The 22,479-nt window shown below is 46.2% G+C and overlaps 1 long non-coding RNA gene across 1 annotated transcript; it reads left to right on the forward strand.

Moving 5' to 3' along the window:
- The first annotated feature begins 482 nt into the window (after nucleotides 1-482).
- LOC141168886 (uncharacterized) lies at nucleotides 483-22,081 on the forward strand. Its single transcript, XR_012252279.1, has 4 exons — nucleotides 483-902; nucleotides 3,522-3,592; nucleotides 17,708-17,818; nucleotides 21,826-22,081. It is a non-coding gene; the product is annotated as an uncharacterized lncRNA (long non-coding RNA).
- The last annotated feature ends 398 nt before the right edge of the window (nucleotides 22,082-22,479 follow it).

The raw sequence follows: 22,479 nt of genomic DNA on the forward strand, positions 1-22,479 counted from the left end.
AGAATCGCCCGATCTATCAATATAAAAAAATAATTAATCTGATCGGTAAACGGTGTAACGAGAAAAAAATTCTAAACGCCAGAATTACGTTTTTTTGGTCGCAATAACATTGCAATAAAATGCAATAACAGGCGATCAAAACATTGGATCTACCCCAAAATGGTATCAATAAAAACGACAGCTCGGTGCGCAAAAAATAAGCCCTCACCCGGCCCCTGATCCCGAAAAATGGAGACGCTATGGGTCTTGGAAAATGGCACCATTTTAAAAAAAAAAAATTTGCAAACTTTAGATTTTTTTTACACCACTTAAATAAAAAAGAACCTATACATGTTTGGTGTCTACGAACTCGGAATGACCTGGAGAATAAGAATGTCAGGTCAGTTTTAGCAATCAGTGAACGTGATAAGAAAAGGACCCAAAAAACAACTGTGGAATTGCATTGTTTTTGCAATTTCACCGCACTTGGAATTTTTTCCCATTTTCCAGCACATGATATGGTAAAACCAGTGGTGTCGTTCAAAAGTACAACATGGCCATATTAACCGAAAAATAAAAAAGTTCTGGCTCTGGGAAGAAGGGGAGCAAAAAAGAAAAAGCAAAAACAGAAAAACCCTGTTAAAGGTGTGCTCAGGTGGCATGCTAACGGGAAAAGGTGTGCTCCGGTGGCACGCTAACGGTTAAAGCTGTGCTCCGGTGGCATGCCAACAGTAAAGGGTCTTGGAAATGTCACATGTGAAGTCATACTTGCACACTGTCTCTTGTTGCAAGGATTAAAACAGCGACAGGTGCAACAAGATATGGACACTGAGCGGCAGAAGGTGGTGAGAGGACAGCAAACAGTGAAATAAGACCAAGTAACAGCGAGTAAAAAACAATCCAAGAAGCGACGCAGCAGACAAGTAAGTGATTGTGATTCTTTAAACGGTGATGTATGGTCAGATGAAGAGGAATGCAGTAAGTTAGGAAATATGATTAACATGTTAATAAAGTGTCTGAAATGTACAAGAAAGAGAAAAGGTGGATAGTTACAGGGCAAACGCTGAGAATCATGAGTTACAGAGAAAGTCCTTGTAATTAGGTTTAGGATGTATACAGCTGTTTATTGTCTCCTCCACATATAAAGGCAGGAGATGAGACTATCAAACTATGGAACTTGGAGTTGTCAGTAATGTTGGAGGAGAAATTAATGAAGGAAGTAAAATGGGAAGAAAAAAAGGGGGTTGTATGTTTGTCTGGTCAGAAGAATGTTTGCTCCACGTTAGGGAAGAGGGAAAGGACTGAATGATCCGGCACCTGTCCTATTCACAGAATGGTCAGCTAGTGCCGCCATAAGGAAAGAACTGACGTAGTGTCACTATCAATCATCTGAGTCTGCAGTACAACTGATCAGGGGTCCGGCACAGGGGCGTTGATGTCACAGGTGGACCTTGGGGCAGTTTTCCGGTTGGGGACGCTGCACCCAGAGGGTTTCGAGCTTACTGATTGTTGGTTTAAAGCAGGGGTCTCAAACTTGGCTGGGTATATGGGCCGCACACGGAAAAAAATTTAATTTGGGGGGCCGCATTCTTTGAAGGACAAAGTGACATTTTTAATGATACCATTTTTTTTTCCTATACACCTTTTGAACATTTTTGCTGTTTTATTTTTTATAGCTTGGGTCGTTATGGATGTGGCGATAATAAAACATGCCCTTTTTTTGTTTACTTTAGTTTAGATATAAAGCAGCATTTTTAGTAGCAAAATATTTTTTCATGCTTTATTTTGAAGTTTTTCTGCCAAAATATTGTAGTAATGTACCCCACCCTGGTCTGCATCTTGTAATGTCCCCCATCTTTGTTCCCATCTTGTCGTAATATTCCATACTGGGCCCCATATTGTCATAATGTCACATACCGGTCCCCATATTGTAGATATATCCTCATCTTGTAGTAATACCCCACCCTGGTCCCCATCTTGTTGTAATGTCCCCATCTTCTAGGAATGTCCCCAGCCTGGTCTCCATGTTTTAGGACTGTCCCCAACCTGGTCCCCATGTTTTAGGACTGTCCCCAGCCTGGTCCCCATGTTTTAGGACTGTCCCCAGCCTGGTCCCCATGTTTTAGGACTGTCCCCAGCCTGGTCCTCATCTTTTAGGACTGTCCCGAGCCTGGTCCTCATCTTTTAGGACTGTCCCCAGCCAGGTCCCCATCTTGGAGGACGGTCCCTTGTGCCGTTCTACACATACAAGGGAAAAAAAAAAGATTCTTCTCACCTGTCCTCCGTTCCCTCGGCGTCCTTTCTGTACCTGTGGCCCGCAGGCACCATAGACCCCGATTGCAGCCCGGTCCAGGAGCTGCCGACAGCTGCGCTTCAGTTCAGTGTATTGCCGCGCAGAGACCGGCTCTCTGCACAGCAATACCAGTGCTAGCCGCCGGCCTATCAGAGGCCAGCAGCTGACATCTGCGCATGTCAGTGACCTTCTGATGCGCTGGGACGCAGATGTCAGCTGCTGGCCTCTGATAGGCCGGCGGCTGGCACTGGTATTGCTGTGCAGAGAGCCGGTCTCTGCGCGGCAATACACTGAACTGAAGCGCAGCTGCCGGCAGCTCCTGGACCGGGCCGCGATCGGGGTCTAAGGTGCCTGCGGGCCGCATGAAGCAGCCTGAAGGGCCGCATGCGGCCCGCGGGCCTCATGTTTGAGACCCCTGGTTGAAAGAGTAACTAAACTTTTCTTCATGTAATTATCCTCCTCACATTGCAGACTTGTGAATGTTATAAATATTCTTCATTAGCTTATTTTCTTCCTTCTCTCTCAAACACGGTGCTGAAGTGCTGTCTCACCTCCGGTCCAGAAGCTTCTTATGTAATGACAGTGATGCGCTACTCTGCCATTGGTCACACAGGTGGTGTGCGGGTATTACCACTTCACTAAGGCAGGAATAAAAGTAAAAGAAAATGTAGTTTGTGATGCCAGGGTGCACTGTATTAACTTTTGTTTCCTGGTGTGATGTTATGGAGTGCACCCAATAGTCCAGAAAACAGAGAGGCCAACAGGCTATTGATAAACTTTGCTTGTTGCATACAAATACAGGTAAATCCAGACAAACAATGATTCAGCAGAGATTCAATTCCAATGCAGCAAGGACAGTTACTTTCCAGTAAGATAATGCAGATACATAAATGGTGCAGTGATTCCTGAGTCCTAGCTTCTGCTTATCTGCACAGTCTATTACAAAGCTGATTGCAGCTGAGGCTGTGGTCTTCTCATCATATATAGGAGCTCTGAGCTTCCTACCTGCTCCTTCAGCTTATCACAGGCAAGACCACACTTTACTCTCTCATGTCTCACTCTCCATCTCTCTGTCTCTGAGATCTAAGCTCAGGCATGTGTCGGGGCCCTGAGCAGGCTGTGGGCCTACTCAAGGTCGGGCATCCCGCTGGGCTATGGGTGGAGGAGAGCAGTGCCAGCGCCCACCCTACTCCTCCGCTTGCTCAGGGCCCCGGCTGCTGGATACTTACCTCTCCCCGTGTCTCCGCAGATCTGCTGTGCGCTCCCTGTGATGTCTTTCCATTGCGTCCTCCCCTGAGTCGTCACAGCGCAGAGCGGGAGGTGAGTATTTGATTTTTTTAATTTTTTAATGTATGGAGGCATGGAGCATTATATGGGGGGGTGATATCCTGCATGGGGCATTATATGGGGGGGTGACATCCTGCATTGTGTATTATAAAGAGGGGGGGGTGACATCCTGCATGGGGCATTATAAAGAGGGGAGTGACATCCTGCATGGGGCATTATAAAGAGGGGGTGGTGACATCCTGCATGGGGCATTATATGGGGGGTGACATCCTGCATGGGGCATTATATGGGGGGAGGGACATCTGCATGGGGCATTATATGGTGGGGGGAAAGGGACATCCTGCATGGGGCATTATATTGGGGGAAAGGAACATCCTGCATGGGGCATTATATGGGGGGAAAGGGACATCCTGCATGGGGCATTATATGGGGGGAAGAAGTGACATCCTGCATGGGGCATTAAAAAGAGAGGGGGTGATATCCTGCATGGGGCATTTTAAAGAGGCGAGTGACATCCTGCATGGGGTATTATAAAGAGGGGGGTGACATCCTGCATGGGGCATTATAAAGAGAGGGGGGTGATATCCCGCATGGGGCATTATAAAGAGGACGGGTGACATCCTGCATGAGGCATTATATGGGGGGTGACATCCAGCATGGGGCATTATATGGGGGGGAGGGACATCCTGCATGGGGCATTATATGGTGGGGGAAAGGGACATCCTGCATGGGGCATTATATGGGGGAAAAGGAACATCCTGCATGGGGCGTTATATGGGGGGGAAAGGGACATCTTGCATGGGGCATTATAAGGGGGGTGACATCCTGCATGGGGCATTATATGGGGGGGAAAGGGACATCCTGCATGGGGCATTATAAGGGGGGGTGACATCCTGCATGGGGCATTATATGGGGGGAAAGGGACGTCCTGCATGGGGCATCATAAGGGGGAGGTGACATCCTGCATGGGGCATTGTATGGGGGGGAGAGGTGATATCCTGCATGGGGCATTATAAAAAGAGGAGGGGTGACATCCTGCATGGGGCACTATATGGTGGGGGAAAGGGACATCCTGCATGGGGCATTATATTGGGGGAGAGGTGACATCCTGCATGGGGCATTATATGGGGGGTAAAGGGACATCCTGCATGGGGTATTATATGGGGGAAAGGGACATCCTGCATGTGGAATTATGTTACGCTCACACCCGGACTGACTGGCGTGAGCGTGGTTAGTGATCCCACTAAACCATGAACCGAGGAGTGCCTGGAGGGGCGTGACTAAGTATCAACTCAGTCCGACCAAGGTCGCACAGCAGCTCAGTCGACTCCGTGAACCAGGGAGGAACCGAGCAGACAGACCAGGTGCTACTCCAGGTCAGATCCTGGGCACAGCTGTTGACCCACACCAGGGAATGCAGGAACAGGCAGGTTAGGCTGGCATACTGACAGGTGGGTACTGGCAGGCACGGCTGGTATGCAGACAGGTGGGTACTGGCAAGCACGGCTGGTATGCAGACAGATGGGTACTGGCAGGCACGGCTGGTATGCAGACAGATGGGTACTGGCAGGCACGGCGGGGTACTGGCAGGTATGAACGCCGGAAAGATAGGGACCAGTACAGACTGGGATACAGGAACAGAGCCGCAAGTGCGGTAGACAAGCAGAGCAGAGCAAAACCCACAGGTGCGGTAGACAAGCAGAGCAGAGCAAAAACCCGCAGATGCAGTAGGCAAGCAGAGCAGAGCAAAACCCGCAGGTGCAGTAAACAAGCAGAGCAGAGCAAAACCCGCAGGTGCGGTAGACAAGCAGAGCAGAGCAAAACCCGCAGGTGCATTAGACAAGCAGAGCAGAGCAAAACCCGCAGGTGCGGTAGACAAGCAGAGCAAAGTAAAACCCACAAGTGCGGTAGACAAGCAGAGCAGAGCAAAACCCGCAAGTGCAGTAGACAAGCAAAGCAGAGCAAAACCCGCAGGTGCGGTAGACAAGCAGAGCAAAACCGCAGGTGCGGTAGACAAGCAGAGCAAAGTAAAACCCACAAGTGCGGTAGACAAGCAGAGCAGAGCAAAACCCGCAAGTGCAGTAGACAAGCAAAGCAGAGCAAAACCCGCAGGTGCGGTAGACAAGCAGAGCAGAGCAAAACCGCAGGTGCGGTAGACAAGCAGGGCAGAGCAAAACCCGCAGGTGTGGTAGACAAGCAGAGCAGAGCAAAACCCGCAAGTGTGGTAGACAAGCAGAGCAGATACACACAAGGTACTTACAATGAAGTAGCGAGTGGACACTAAACTCACAAACAGAAGTACAGAGACAATGAGTTGGAGTTAGGTGCAGGTTCAGACACTGCAGGAAAAGGAAAGATACGAACATAAAGACAAACAAGTAACGGGCTAGGACACTGTTCAGACAGGAACTGCACCAGGAACAAGATACAAGAACAAGTCTGGGAACTCAGCCCCCAGGGTGGCGGAAACAGACTAGAAGTCACAGATACAGGCAACGGGCCTGGGTATACAGCCCCCAGGTTGGCAGAACAGACTAAAAGTCACAGATATAGGTAACAGGCCTGGGTATACAGCCCCCAGGGTGGCGGAAACAGACAAGATACAGAACAGGACCTAGCAACTCAGTTGCACAGAACACACTGAAAGAAAGTGTTGCTCAGGCACCTCCTACTGGGTGGAGGGGGTTTAAGTATCCAGTGACTCACAACAATAGGCTGGGGATGCATCAGGAGTGTGCACAAAGTAACTATAAGAATCAGGCAGTAACCGCGCCGCCGCCCTAGGCAATCAGACAAGAGACATGCATACAGCAGGTACTAGAGCAAAGTGTGCAGCCTGGACTGATAAGTAAGATGGCGGTCTTGCATGGTGGGAGGTGGTAAGCCATGCCAGCACGCCACCAGGAATGTTACACATTATATGGGGGGGGGTAGAAGTGATATACTGCTTGGGGCATTATATGGGGGGAGAGTGACATCCTGCATGGGGAATTTTATGGCGGGTGACATCCTGCATGGGGCATTATATGGGGGGGTGACATCCTGCATGGGGCATTATAAGGGAGGGAACAGCCTGCAAGGGGCATTATAAGAGGGGAACAGCCTGCATAGGGCATTATGTGGGGGGGAACAGCCTGTATGGAGCATTATATGGGGGCCAGTATCCTGTATGGAGCGTTATAAGGGGACCGGTATCCTGTACGGAGCGTTTTATGGGGGCCAGTATACTGTACAAAACATTATATGGAGGCCAGTATTCTATATGGAGCGGTATATGGGGGCCAGTATTCTGTATGGAGCGTTATATGGGGGCCAGTATTCTGTATGGAGCATTTTATGGGGGCCAGTATTCTGTATGGAGCATTTTATGGGGGCCAGTATACTGTGTGGAGCATTTTATGGGGGCCAGTATACTGTGTGGAGCGATTCGCCGGTTTCTGAGATATTGTGGAATTTACAATAGATATCGCTCATGTAATGTAAGAAGTGAAATCTTTGCATTGTACTATATATATATTTCTCTGCGGTATCTGTGCATCATGAATCGTGGTATGTGTTAAAGGGGCCCACTGAGACTCTTTCGCCCTGGGCAGAAAACCTGGAGCCGGCCCTGCTCAGGATCTTGGTCAAGTAGTATAACCATGTGACCTTATTGCCATATATGGAACACAGGGCTGAATAGTTAACTCTTTAGTAATCTGATAGCAGAACGTAATAAGTACATCACTCTATGCATATATAAACCATTCTGTACATTATCTGCAAAGGGGAATAAGATCATTGTGCAAACTTAAAGGCACATACACATATAGCTTTGGGGCACTACATATTCACCCACTTTAAAAATATGCATGTCCTCATGCATATTTGTCTTACTGAGTTTTGGAATAACCTATAAGAGAAACACACATAAAATGCAAACAGTGAAATATTATGAGTCCATAAGTCTCTGAATAAGTGCAGTAACCTGGAACAAATAACATCATTCAAAAGTCTTTGAAGGCATGTAGCATGAACGTTGCATAAAATGAAGAAAATGAAGAACATGGGGCTGTAGTATAACAGTCTCTTGTAGTGGGCTATTTTCTCATTTAATAGTCCCAATTAAAGTACATACAGTAAAGCATTAACTCAGTCATTTAAGGTATCTTGCTGGCACAGGACTTTGGTCACTCTCTCTGACCTTATCAATGAGTCACTTGTGGTACCTTATGAGGGCTCATCCTCAAGGGGTTCAGAGTCAATATATTCAGTGGGGGGTGACTGAGAGTCAACATGTTCATACTGTTGGCAGACAGGTTGTGGGATAGACCACTGCAAACAAGGACCAAATAGCCATCCAAGAGGGAACATATTACCTTCTGGAGCTGTTGCTGACCTTTTGTCAGGGGATACCTGATCTGGAACGGCATTCTCTGCAGGATTCTTCCTGGAATCATCTCTGAAGTCATCTGGTGGATGGTTGGCGATGTCATCTCCGCTGTCATCTCTGGAGGGATCTTGGACGTCATCTGTCAGGCAAAGCTTCAGCTGGCTACGATGCACCACCTTGGTTGTCTCTCCATTCTCTTTAGAGATATTGTAGATTTCTACTCCAGGCAGAGGTATAGCTCGAACGATGTATGGGCAAGTTTCCCACTTCTCATCCAATTTGCTGTTGCGATGATTCTTCTTAAGCCAGACTCGATCTCCGACTGTCAGGGGTTTTGCTTTGGTATTCACGTTGTAGTTCTCTTCTTGTCTCTGACAAATGACTTTCATTCTCTCTTCCACAATGGCATTTGCTTCTTCTAGTCTTCGCTGATGGTCTGTGACCCAATCAGTTTGTGACAAAAGGTTAACTGTCTCTGGAACTTGCACTTCCAAAGCAACATCTGCTGGTAGTCTTCCTTGTCTACCAAACATCAGGTAAAATGGCGTATACCCGGTGGAACAATGGACCTAGTTATTGTATAGGTAGACCAATTCTGACAGTACATTTAGCCAATCAGTTCTCTGCTGAGCAGGTATTACACATAGCATGTCAATTAGAGTTTGGTTCATCCGCTCACACAAACCATTACCTGTGGATGATATGCAGTTGTTCTCACTTTCTTACAGCCATAGAGGGTACCCAGTTCTTGGAACAGTTCAGATTCAAATGCAGCACTTTTATCAGTTAGAATCTTTTCTGGATATCCATAAGGTTGTATGTGTAACATACCTGGCGGCGTTCTTGCATAGGGCACCATCTCCCACTATGCAAGATCGCAGACTTGATCATCAGTCCAGTCTGCTAGCCTGGCTTCTTTCCATGCTGTCTGTTTGTCTCTGTTCTGACTGCTTAGGGCGGCGGCCCGGTCACTTCCTGTTTCTTGTAGCTGCTGTAGGCACACCCCTGATGCGTCCTCAGCCTATTTCTGTCAGTCACTGGATATTTAAACCAGCTTCAACTGGAAGCTGATGCCTGAGCAACGCTTTCATTCAGTGTTCTCCTTGACTCTGAATGTGTCAGGTCCTGTTCTGTTCTTGTCTATTTCCACCACTCTGGGGACTGTATTCCCAGACTGGCTCCTGTATCTCTTTCAGTAGGAGTTCCTGTCTGAACTGTATCCTAGCCTGTTCGTCCCGCCTTCTAGGGGCCGCATATCTAGACCTGTTGTCTGTGTTTTCTTGCCTGTCTGTCCGCCTTCCTGGAGGCTGTATTTCCAGGCCAGTCTGAACATGCTCCTAGCCTGTTCGTTCCGCCTTTTCTGGGGGCCACATACCCAGACTCGCTCCTGTATCTCGCTGCAGTGTGAGGTTCTGTCTGAACACTCAGTTCCTGTCTGAACACTCTCCTAGCCTGTTTCCTGTTTTTATCTATGTCCGTATCTTCCCTTTTTCTGCAGAGTCTGAACCTGCAGCTAACTCCTACTCGTTGTCGCTGTACTTCTGTTTGTGAGTTTAGAGTCCACTCGCTACTTCATTGCAAGTATCTTGTGTGTATCTGGTTCTGCCTTTCCCTTCCAGTCTGTTCCGTGTGAACAGAGTCCTGTCCCCTCTGCTCTGCCTTGCTCACCGCTCCGGCGGTTCTTGCCTGCTCTGCCTTGCTCACCGCTCCGGCGGTTCTTGCCTGCTCTGTCTTGCTCACCGCTCCGGTGGTTCTTGCTTGCTCTGCCTTGCTCACCGCTCCTGCGGTTCTTGCCTGCTCTGCCTTGCTCACCGCTCCGGCGGTTCTTGCCTGCTCTGCCTTGCTCACCGCTCCGGCGGTTCTTGCCTGCTCTGCCATGCTTACCGCTCCAGCGGTTCTTGCCTGCACTGCCTTTGCTCGCCGCTCCGGCGGTTCTTGCCTGCTCTGCCTTGCTCACCGCTCCGGCGGTTCTTGCCTGCTCTGCCTTGCTCACTGCTCCGGCGGTTCTTACCTGCTCTGCCTTTGCTCGCCGCTCCGGCGGTTCTTGCCTGCTCTGCCTTTGCTCGCCGCTCCAGGCGGTCTCACTCTGCTCTGCCTTTGCTCACCGCTCCAGGCGGTCTCGCTCTGCTCTGCATTTGCTCACCGCTCCAGGAGATCTCGCTCTGCTCTGCCTTTGCTCACCGCTCCAGGTGGTCTCGCTCTGCTCTGCCTTTGCTCACCGCTCCAGGCGGTCTCGCCCTGCTCTGCTCTTGCTCACCCCTCCGGCGACCTCGCCCTGCTCTGCTCCTGTTCACCGCTCCGGTGGTCTCGCTCTGCTCTGCTTGTCTACCGCATCTGCAGTTCTGTTCCTGAGTCCCAGTCTGTACTGGACCTTATCCAGTCTGTGCTCCAACCTGCTAGTGCCTCCCTGTCGGCACTCCAGCCGTGCTTGCCAGTACCCCCTGCCTGCATACCAGTAGTGCTTACCAGTGCCCGCCTGTCTGCATACCAGCCGTGCCTGCCTATACCCACCAGTCAGTGTGCCAGCCTAACCTGCCTGTTCCTGTATTCTCCGGTGTGGGTCAACAGCTGTGTCCGGGGTCTGACCTGGAGCAGCACCTGGTCCCTCTGCTCGGTTCCTCCCTGGTGCACTGGCGTCGTTAGCCATCATGCGACCTTGGTCGGATCGGGTAGATACTTAGTTACGCCCCTCCAGGCACTCTCCGGTTCATGGTCCAGTGGGATCACTAAACACGCACACGCCAGTCAGTCCGGGCGTGTGCATAACAGTATGAAAGTCTTCCAGAAGATTTTGGCTGTCGTTTTCGCTGTAATGTCCTTCACTGGCACTGCCACAGCAAATTTTGTATAGTGGTCGATGATAGTCAGGGCATAGGAGACTCCAGTTGCACTAGGCTGTAGTTTCACATGATCCAATGCAACCAACTCCAATGGCTTGTGAGTGACAATTGGATGCAAAGGTGCTTTCTGATCAGAGCTTTCTCCACGTCTCAAGGTACAAGCGGTACATTCACGACACCATTTTTCTATATCATTTCTCATTCTGACCCAATAGGATCTCTTTCAGAAGTTGGACTCAGTTTTGTGACAACCAAAATGTCCAGATTGGTTATGGTATGCTTCTAAGACAATGCTGTCATCTTGCCTTGGCACAACGATCTGGATTACTCGCTCATGGGTAGCTGGATCAATGGTTCTTTGAGCCAGCAGTCCTTTTTCAGTGAATAGCCATTTCCACTAATTCAAAAGTCTGTTCAACTCAAGGTCCCCACAGTTGTAGCTACCTTGGCGTCTATGGAGTCCGTTCCTTCTACTGAGGGTGTCTTTTAGAGAGTTCAGCACTACTCTCTTCCTGGATTTGGATCTATTGGACTCTGTCGGTTTGCAACTGTTGCTCTTGCTGATGGGATAAAGACTGAAGATTTCGTCTTAACCCACGGGCTCTTTGCTTTACAGGCAGTTGGTGGAAAACTGGCATCTCCACTTCTTCCCAATCATCACCTTCAGGCTGTGTACAAGTCGGAAGACGGGACACCGCGTCAGCATTTTCCTGCTCTGTATTTGATACTGAACTGGTAATTTGCCAGTCGTGATGCCCATCTCTGTTCTAGGGCTCCCAGTCGGGCTATGTTCAAGTGTGCCAATGGATTGTTATCCGTGAAGGCTATAAAAGGAGTAGCCGCCAAGTAGTCTCTGAACTTCTCTGTCACTGCTCATACCTATGCGAGGAACTCAAGCTTGAAGGAACTATAGTTCTCAGGATTTTGCTCTGTTGGTCTGAGGGAACGACTCGCATAGGCAATTACCTTCTCCTTACCATCTTGAACTTGTTCAAGGACAGCACCTAATACTTTCTTACTTGCATCAGTATAAAGGTGGAATGGACAGTTGTAGTCAGGGTAGGCCAGGATAGGAGCTTCTGTCATCATTTTCTTCAGTTGATTGAAAGAGACATCCAGTTCTTCAGTCCAGGTGATCAATTGACTATTTCTTGTCTAATGTGCAGAATGACCTCTCAATAGTTCTTGCAGGGGTGCAGCAATTTGGGTGAAATTTTTAATGAAGCAGCGGTAGTGTCCTGCAAATCCTAAGAAACTTCTGACTTCTAGGACAGTAGTAGGGACAGGCCACTTCTGGACAACGGCGATCTTTTCAGGATCTGGAACCACTCCTTCAGAACTCACTATGTGGCCTTGATACTGCACTCTTGGTTTCAATAGGTGGCACTTAGAGGGTTTGACTTGTAGACCAAAGCTAGTGAGAGTCTTGAAGACATCTGACAGGTGCTCAAGGTGTTCTTCATATGTTCTGGAAAACACAATCACATCATCCAGGTAAATCAGGACAGTCTCAAAGTTCTTGTGACCTAGACAGTATTCCATTAGTCTTTGGAAAGTTCCTGGGGAATTGCACAGTCCAAATGGCATAAAATGTAATTCAAACAGACCCATAGGCGTTGTGAAGGCTGTTTTCTCTCGGTCTTCTGGGGCTACAAGTACTTACCTATACCCACTGGTCAGGTCCAATGTTGAGAAGAATGCAGCAGACTTTAAAGCTGTGAAGGACTCTTCAATACGTGGCATGGGGTAGGCGTCTTTGTGGGTGACACCATTCAGCTTTCTATAGTCCACACAGAAATGGATGTTCCCATCTTTCTTTCTCACAAGGACAAGTGGTGCTGCCCAGGGACTGTAACTGTCTCTGATAACATCTGTGGTTTTCATGTCCTGGATTAGCTTTTTCACTGGCTGGAACATCGTTGGGGGGATGGGCCGATGTCTTTGCCGAATAGATGGGTGAGAACCAGTGGGGATGGTGTGCTGGATGACTTCCATTTTCCCAAAGTCCATGGGATTTTTATTGAAGGCTTGATGGTGTTCTTTCACGACCTTTAGAACTCCACTCCTCCACTGGTCTGGGGTGTTCTGGTCTCACACATGGATTTCTTTCCACCATGGGATTTCAGGGGTTTTCACGGGACTAACCTCTGTCTGGGCACCTTGTTGACAGTTCAGTGCCTCATGACTCAAGATATCCTGGGCGGACACTCTTGGCAGTTTGGCAACAGCGTGGTACTTTCCCAACTTCACCTGTCGATCACTAAGATTCAGCAGACGAATAGGGACTCTCCCTCCGGTTACCGTAGCTAGACTTCGGGCTGTCAGAACAGACACTTCACGATTCGGCGGGACCGGTTCCACCCGCACATCATAGTCTTGACCTCATGGACCTATTCGTGCTTTGCACCAAACCACCGTCTCAGCACCCGTGGGCAAAAAGATAGGATGTCTACTCACCACCCGGGCCACACCAATAGTTCTATCTGGACCAGAAAACTTTTGATGTCCATGCAGTACGTGGATGGTCCTCTGGATTACCTCTGTTTCTGTGAGTGGGGCCAGAGTCAGTTCATGCTGTAGGGCATCCAGCATCTCTTGCAGGCAGTTTTGCAGAACGTTCATACCCAGGACAACAGGGGGAAATCCATCATCCTGGACGTCAACAACAATTAGGCCCTGTCTTGGAAGTTTCGCTTGGCCGATTTTTATGGTGGGTTCCCAATAACCTTGATGGGGGGACAGCTTGTCCATTGCTGGTGATAACATTTATGGAGGCTTTTGGAAAGTGCAGTAACTGGTCATGTTTCCAGTGGCATTCATAGTAGGAGGCTTGAATGGTGGTGACTTGTGAGCCAGTGTCTAGCAAAGTTGATATTGGAATTCTGTTGATTTCAATGGTGATTACTAGACAACTGCCAATATATTTAGGGGCCCATTTTGGACAGTCTGGACCTAAGTGTTCTTCTCCCGAGGGTTGGCCCTCCCCCTCGGGGTATTCCAGTCTAACTGTTGGCACCCCTACTTCTCCGGCACTTCCTGCAGACAGGCCTCCCTCGAAAGTCAAACTGATCCGTAGGCCATCTGCCTGGGTTGTCATAGCCACTTTCTCAGAGCCATAGAGCCATCTGTCTCTGTGGATCCAGAAGTCTTCAAGTTACCGATACTGCTGTTGCTGTAAATCTTTTAGCTCCTCACACACCACTGTCAGTCTCTTGGTGAGTTCTACCACTTGTTCACGCAGGTCACCTGCAGCATCATGGGTTTGAACTTGAACACAATTGGTAACAGTTTCTTTGATGCCAGTTGGTGGCACTATTTCAGTTTTAGGGAAAGCACTCATTTGATTCTTAGGCTGGTTACATGTGCTACTACAAGTGGGAACTTGGCTGGAATCTGCTTCTACTCCCAGGACTTTAATGGCCATCTCCTTGAAGTCTAAGAATGAGCTGTCTGGGTTCTGCAGTGACAGTATTCTCAGTTGCGTTTTGATAGACTCTGTCCTTGCCACTTCTACAAACTGGTTTCTTAGTGCGTGATTTGTATTCATTACTTCATGAGGGTCCACCTGATGTATGGCATGCAGTGCTTCTTGCAGGCTAAGAGCAAAATCTCTGAGTGACTCATCAAGCTGCTGTTTTCTGCCAAAGAATCGCACTTTTAATTCTGGGAGAGTTCTGGTATCAAAAGTGGCACTCAGTCTCTCAAAGATTAGTTCCACAGTTCTTTTCTCAGTAAAGGGCAAGGACTTCACCTACCTTAGAGCTGCTCCACTCAATTGCCCAATTAATATTTCCACCTTCTGCTCTGTGGACACTGGATAAAGCCTTAACATAGCTTGCATCTTTTCTCTAAAGTCTCTTAGTTCATGGGCATCTCCTTTATAGCTTGGGAGCCATAGTGCTCCAAAATAATATGGCATAGTTATAGGCATTGTGTGGGCCATGCTGTAAGCTTCACTATTGCTGGACAGATCACACTCTTTATCATCAGACATTTTGTACAGTCTATTATAGTCAGATGCCGGTACAGTTGGCTTATCCTCTTCCAGGGGTGCTGTGCCTTTTACTATGATCTGGTTCTATATTACTGCAAGAATCACTGATGCTGCACTGTAATCTGTGTATGAGGTCGGGCTTCCCCTTACTTGGTATGCTGTGCTGAAATTGGCTGAAGCACCATGAAGAAGGCAGGACTTCCTTCTGATGCTGTGATTGTCCTTGCGGGGGCCATTAGCACATGTACAGTTCATTAAGCTCGGCAGTCACAATGGCTGGGGTTTCTTGCGCACCTTTCATTTGGAAGGATCCTGTTTGTGCACGGCAAAAGATTGTATTGCCAGTGATCTCTGCCACAGATCACACACAGGTGGTGTGCGGGTATTACCAATTCACTAAGGCAGGAACAAAAGTAAAAGAAAATGTAGTTTGTGACGCCAGTGTGCACTGTAGTAACTTCTGTTTCCTGGTGTGATGTTATGTTATGCACTCGATAGTCCAGAAAACAGAGAGACGGATAGGCTATTGGTAAACTTTACTTCTTGCAAACAAACACAGGTAATTCCAGACAGATGATTCAGCAGAGTTTCTCTTTCAATGCAGCAAGCACAGTTACTTTCCAGTATGATGATGCAGATACACAAACGGTGCAGTGATTCCTGAGTCCTAGCTTCTGCTTATCTGCACAGTCTATTACAAAGCTGATTGCAGCTGAGGCTGTGGTCTTCTCATCATACATAGGAGCTCTGAACTTCCTACCTGCTCCTTCAGCTTCCAGGCAAGGACGCCACACTTTACCCTCTCCTGTCTCCTTCTCGCTCTCTGAGTACTAAGCTCAGGATCTTGGTCAAGTGGTATAGCCATGTGACCTTATTGCCATATATGAAACGCAGGGTTGAATAGTTAACTCTTTAGTAATCTGATAGCCGAACATAATAAGTACATCACTCTATGCATATATAAACTATTCTGCAAAGGAGAATATGAACATTGTGCCAACATAATGAGATAGCTGCTAGCTCTGCTACATCTTAAAGCACATTGATTATTCGATCCTTCCATGTCACTTATTTTTATATTCACTATTTATTATTTTTTATTATTCATTTTTTATTTATTATTTTTTTATTTATTATTTTTTTACCTGATAAACAGGCTATATCGCAACTAGTATAGCACATCCCCACTTTCACTGATTTTATACAATTTTACACAAATTTGGGGATTAATATAGGGTTTTTTTCATATATATCATCCGCTATCCAAGGTTATTAATCATAAATATCATTAGCATTCACTGCGTGGATCTGTTTGGTGCATCCATGCATTATGGCCGTTCTTCTGCGCATGCGCTGCCTGTGCTCCGGGCATCTTGTGCTCTGTCTCTCTATGTGTCAGGTGACTCGGCTTTCTTCCGACGTCGCCTGTCACATGACGCGGAAGCCCGCGATCTCCGGTCCCTCCTGACGGCGCATGCGCGATAACTCAGTCCGACCATTCTGCATTGGTGAGTATGCATTGCCGGCGTGTCTATCATCTAAGGTATCCACCCCTTCCGGCCTATGTGCCGCTATGTTTCCGGCAATGTTTTTTGCGGTCAGCCTACTACCATCTACACCTGTGTCTATATCCGATTGGCCACACAATCCTTTTTAACCTCTCCGGTTCCAAGGAACTTTACCCCCTGACGAAGGACTTTGCGTCCGAAACGCGCGTCGAGGAGCGCTCCGCATTCAGTTCCTGGACTGCCTATCAGGTATATTATGCCGCTTTTCTTCCTTTTTCTCCCTTTATAACTACTTCCTTTTACATCTGAGGTGGCCCCACATTAGGTGCTTTTACATTCAGCAACATAGCAACATTATTTTTGTGTCAATTTGGTGTGCATGTTCACTAACATTAGCACATGCTTTATATTATACGTTACTGTTATATTATCTTTTGCATAAACTGGTGGGCACATTGCACTATGTAGTGCGCATCTAAATTGGCGCCTCTTTTCATCTACACATAATAATTTTTTCATATTTTTCTTTATGATGTTGTAATATGACAGGTCATCATGTTTTATATGGGCTGGCGGTCCTCGTTTCTATTTTTATTATCTGTTGTATAGACATTGTTTCTATGCATATTTGATATTTGATGTATTAGTTCTTGATTTACTATTCTGAAAGTGGGCATTCTTGTGCTTGTTGTGCCATTGTAACCATTTCTGTAATAAAGGTTTTTTATTCATGGATTCAAATATGTCATGCTTATAATTGGACCCTACATTCGGTGATTCTCTTGGTTGCTGTGTGTTTTAACCGAATGGTCTGCCATTCATATTTTATGTCCATATAGCACACAATTCATGATACTATGGGTATTTTACACTGACCAACTGGTCCTTGCTGAAAAACCCCTATATATATGTAGCTATACCCTTGGTGTCTTTTGCATCTTAAAGCACATACAGCTTTGGGGCACACTTGTAGCTGCTGTTCAGCGAGATTCACCCCCTATATACCAGCAGTCTGTGTATGGGCCTGTCCCTGTCTGATCCTCTCTGCTCTCCACCCCTGCACTCAGACATGGGAAACCCTGTACTCGGCTTATTTCACATTTTGGTGAACAACAGCTGAAAGGAGCCTATAATGGAGCCTGTACCAGGCAGGTGACAGCAGTGCAGCATTGTGCTTGTGGGGGCAATCGGGCGGTGGAGTAAGAAATTGGGGAATACTTGGGTGCACTCTGCACAGACTATATTAGTGCTGCAGTAATTTGTACAAGTTTTGGCACAGAGCGGCCACTAATATAGAATAAAGAAAAACAATTGCGCTCTGTAAATAATGGCTGTGCTTTGTTACAAATGCTTCTTGTTTGCAGCAGGATTTTTTTTCCTCATTAAATTTTATTTAATTCATAATTAATTTTCTCTCTTTCTGACGGATATCAGGACATGATAGAGGCCGTGCGGGACCGATATAAGAAGTTCTTGGCTGAGAAGGAAAGAAGCTTCATTCCTCCATGAGCTGCAGTTCTTTGTGTCCGGTCGGGAGCTCTGTTAGTAAGTAGATTTTATCACCGGCGTAGACCTTCCCGGGGAGGATCCAATTGGTCGAATACAAGACGTTCAATAAACTCTTCATTTGAAATCATCTGGTAATCATCCACAATACTTAATACCAGTCACTTGCCATAAATTTGTACACTTTTTACCTGTTATAAAATGCCGCTGATCCCTTGAATCTTGGTGTTTCTTTTTTTTAGTTATTTTTAGACCAGGTAAAACATGACATATTTCTGACAAGTCCCAGGTCTTTTCACATTCCCCGTTTTTCAGGCTCTTTAACCCCTTTACCCTCGAGGGTGGCTTGCACGTTAATGACCGGGCCAATTTTTACAATTCTGACCACTGTCACTTTTTGAGGTAATTACTCTGGAACGCTTCAACGGATCCCGCTGATTCTGAGATTGTTTTTTCGTGACATATTGCACTTCATGATTGTGGTAAAATTTCTTCGATATCACTTGCATTTATTTGTGAAAAAAACGGAAATTTGGCGAAAATTTTGAAAATGTTGCAATTTTCAAAATTTAAATTTTTATCCCCTTAATTCAGAGAGAGATGTCACACAAAATAGTTAATAAATGACATTTCCCACATGTCTACGTTACATCAGCACAATTTTGGAACCAAATTTTTTTTTTATTACGGAGCTATAAGGGTTAAAAGTTGACCAGCGATTTCTCATTTTTCCAACAAAATTTACAAAACCATTTTTTTAGGGACCACATCATATTTGAAGTCACTTTGAGGGGTCTTTATGACAGAAAATACCCAAAAGTGACACCAGTCTAAAAACTGCACCCCTCCAGGTGCTCAAAACCACATTCAAGAAGTTTATTAACCCTTCAGGTGCTTCACAGGAATTTTTGGAATATGGAAGAAAAAAATTAACATTTAACTTTTTTCACAAAAATGTTACTTTAGACCCAAGTTTTTTTATTTTCGCAGGGGTAACAGGAAAAAATGGACCCCAAAATTTGTTGTGCAATTTCCCCTGGGCATGCAGACACCCCAAATGTGGAGAAAAAACACTGTTTGGGCGCACGGCAGGGTTCGGAAGGGAAGGAGCGCCATTTGACTTTTTGAATGTAAAATTTGATTGAATAATTAGCGGACGCCATGTTGCATTTGGGGAGCCTATGACGTGCCTAAACTGTGGAAACCCCCAACAAGTGACACCATTTTGAAAACTAGACCCCTCAGGGAACTTATCTAGATGTGTGGTGAGCACCTTGAACCCCCAGGTGCTTCACAGAAGTTTAGAACATTGAGCCGTAAAAATAAAATTTCAACATTTTTCCCACAAAAATGTTTTTCAGCCCCCACTTTTGCATTTTAATAAGGGTAACAGAAGAAATTGCACTATGCAATTTGTTGTGAAATTTCTCCTGAGTTAGCAGATACCCCATATGTGGGGGAAAACCACTGTTTGGGCGCACGGCAGGGTTCGGAAGAGAAGGAGCACCATTTGACTTTTTGATTGTAAAATTTGCTTGAATAATTAGCGGATGAGCCCCTGATGTGCCTAAACAGTGGAAAACCCCATAAGTGACACCATTTTGGAAACTAGACCCCTCAGGGAACTTATCTAGATGTGTGGAGAGCACCTTGAACCCCCAAGTCCTTTACAGAAGTTTATAACATGGAGCCGTGAAAATAAAAAAATCAAACTTTTTAGAAAAAAAATGATGTTTTAGCCCCAATTTTTTTATTTTCACAAGGGTAAGAGGAGAAAATGGACCCCAAAAACTTTTGTGCAATTTCTCCTGAGTACGCCAATACCCCATATGTAGGGAAAATACAGTGTTTGGGCCCACGGCAGAGTTCAGAAGGGAAGGAGCACTGTGTGACTTTTTGAACGCAAAATCGGCTGGAATCGAGAGCTGACGCCATGTCACGTTTGGAGACCCCCTGATGTGCCTAAATAGTGGAAACCCCCCACAAGTGACCCCATTTTGGAAACTACACCCCTCAAGGATTTTATCAAGAGGTATAGTGAACATTTTGAACCCAGAGGTACGACACAGAATTTGATAACATTAGGTCATTATATTGAATAAGTTGTCATTAGTCTTGAGCGCAAGTGCTCGCTACTTGAGTTTGCATCGGGTACTCAGGTATGCACCATGTATCACGGGTGCTCAAGTGAAATGCTCGAGTCCCCGCCCGCATGTTTCACGGTTATTAAACAAAAAACATGCGGGGATCGCTCGTGCATGGCAGGCAATCCCCGCGAGGTTTTTTTTGGGCGGAGACTCGAGCACCCGCGATACTCAGTGCATACCCGAGCACCCGATGCAAACACAAGTAGCGAGCACTTGCGTTCAACACTAGTTGCCATATCGTCATCTTTTTTTTTTTTTTACTTTTGGAAAAAAAAACAACCCCAACCCCAGCCCTAGCATTTATTTTTTACGCCGATCCTAGTGCGGTATAAGTGATTAGACGACCTTATTCTTCGGGTCGGTGCGACTACAGAGATACCAGAATCATATCGGGTTTTTATGATTGACAGCTGTCACACACTAAGAGACACATATTTTGTAAAATCAAGTTTTTGCATCGCCATATTTTGAGAGCTATAATTTTTCCATATTTTGGCCGATTGAGTCATGTGATGGCTTGTTTTTTGCGGGATGAGTTGACGTTTTTATTGGTGCCATTTTCAGGCATGTGACATTTTTTGATCGCTTTCTATTCCAGCTTTTGGGACTCAGAATAAACAAAAAACAACAATTCAGGAATTTTTAATTTTTTATTTTTTTTATTCTACTCCGCGTGTGGTAAAATTGATAAGGTAGCGTTATTCTTCGGGTCAGTACGTTTACAGCGGTACCACATTTATATTGTTTTTCTATGTTTTGGTGCTTTTACACAATAAAAGCTATTTTATAGAAAAAAATATTTTTTTGCATCGCTTTATTCTGAGAGCTATAACTTTTTGATTTTTCGGATGATGGAGCTGTGTGGCAGCTTGTTTTTGCGGGACAAGATGACGTTTTCAGCTGTATCATTTTTATTTATATTCGTCTTTTTGATTGCGTGTTATTCCATTTTTTGTTTGGCAGTATGATGATAAAGCATTGTTTTTTGCTTCGTTTTTTTTTTTTTTTTTTTACCGTGTTCACTAAAGGGGTTAACTAGTGGGACAATTTTATAGGTCAGGTCGTTCCGGACGCGGCGATACCAAATATGTGTACTTTTATTGTTTGTTTGCTTTTTTTTCATAATAGCATTTATTGATGGGCACATTATATTTTTATTTTTGGTTGATTATTATTATTTTTTTTTATATATTTTTACAATTTTTTTTTTTTTTTTTTCACTTTCTGACAGTTTTTTATTTGTTTACTTTGTCCCACTATGGGACTTTAATTTTTTTTATTCTGATCGCCTGCATATCATAGGGATGGAGCACCATACCTGTTCTATGCAGGCTATCAGCGCTGCACAGTGAGAAGACAGTTTGGTCATGCACTGCGCATGATCAAAAAATCCTCCTGCTGTCTGGTGACCCGGATGTTGTCATGACGACATCGGGTCGTCATGGCAACATCCGGGAAGCCGCGGCAGACAGCGCTGGAGGCCGGAAGAGGAGGTGAGTATTGCGATCACCTCCCCTTAGCCACCGCAATGCTGCGATCGACTTCGATCGCAGAATTGCGGGGGTTAATGTTCTGGGAGAGGTGCGGGACCGCTCCCTGCATATAGTACCGGGTGTCAGCTGTGACAATCAGCTGACACCTGACGGCGACCGCGCCCGCACAGCCTGTGTGCGCGCGCGATTGCCATGACGTACTAATACGGGTCAGGCTCTTAAAGCCCAAGGCACTGACGGGTATTAATACGTCATGGGCTTTAAAGAGGTTAATACTACAGCACTTAGGTTATTGGGGTCATTTTTGTGCAGTTTGCATTTTCATGATTTCTCATCCATGTTTTTAGCTTTGTCTTGTTATTACATCACATTCATCTTTTTCCTCTCTTGTTTCCCTGAACTGAAGGAAACATATCTCCAAGTCATTCTGAGCTGCCGGCCAGAGAGATGGACCCTCAGGAGACTCCTGGTCTTCAGAATCCACATGAAGGAGAAGACTAAGAACAAGCAAGGCATCCGACAGCAGAGCAACCTGTTCGCCAAGAAGTCCCAGAAGAAGAAGCAATGGGCCTGCGGCTCATCTGTGTTTTTCTTAAATGTGGTTTATACTTTTACTGATTGTAATTTTCTTGGTCGATACCAGATAAAGTTTTGGATGAGAATTGTCTGGATTTGTGTCTTGTTTTACATTTCTTCTTTTTTCTTCTTGCTTCCCCTCCAGTGAGGGGCATTTTTGCAGCAGGCTGGAGATTGACTTTCTGGATGATAAGTCGCCATAGTCTCAGGTGCCCATACACCAGTTGTCTGTAGACCGGACGCTTGTCCACACAACACATATCTCTCCCGACTCCCCCATATACATGAATCCGGTTATATGTGTGGTCCCCATACAGAGCACATTGTCGGCTGCTCCAGCATAAGCCCTTGGGTTTGGCCAACCTTCCTGTAATATGTATGGGGGCCATTAGTTGGATGTTTCCAGGACCCTTGTTTGGCCGACAGCTCCCTCTCCAGACGTCCCAGTGCACATGTTCAATTGTCTTGTGTTTTACATGGAGAA

Source organism: Phyllobates terribilis, unplaced genomic scaffold (genome assembly GCF_046119375.1).
Source record: "Phyllobates terribilis strain yellow unplaced genomic scaffold, ASM4611937v1 Scaffold_1__5_contigs__length_1240528914, whole genome shotgun sequence".
In the NCBI taxonomy this organism is placed as follows: Eukaryota; Metazoa; Chordata; class Amphibia; order Anura; family Dendrobatidae; genus Phyllobates; species Phyllobates terribilis.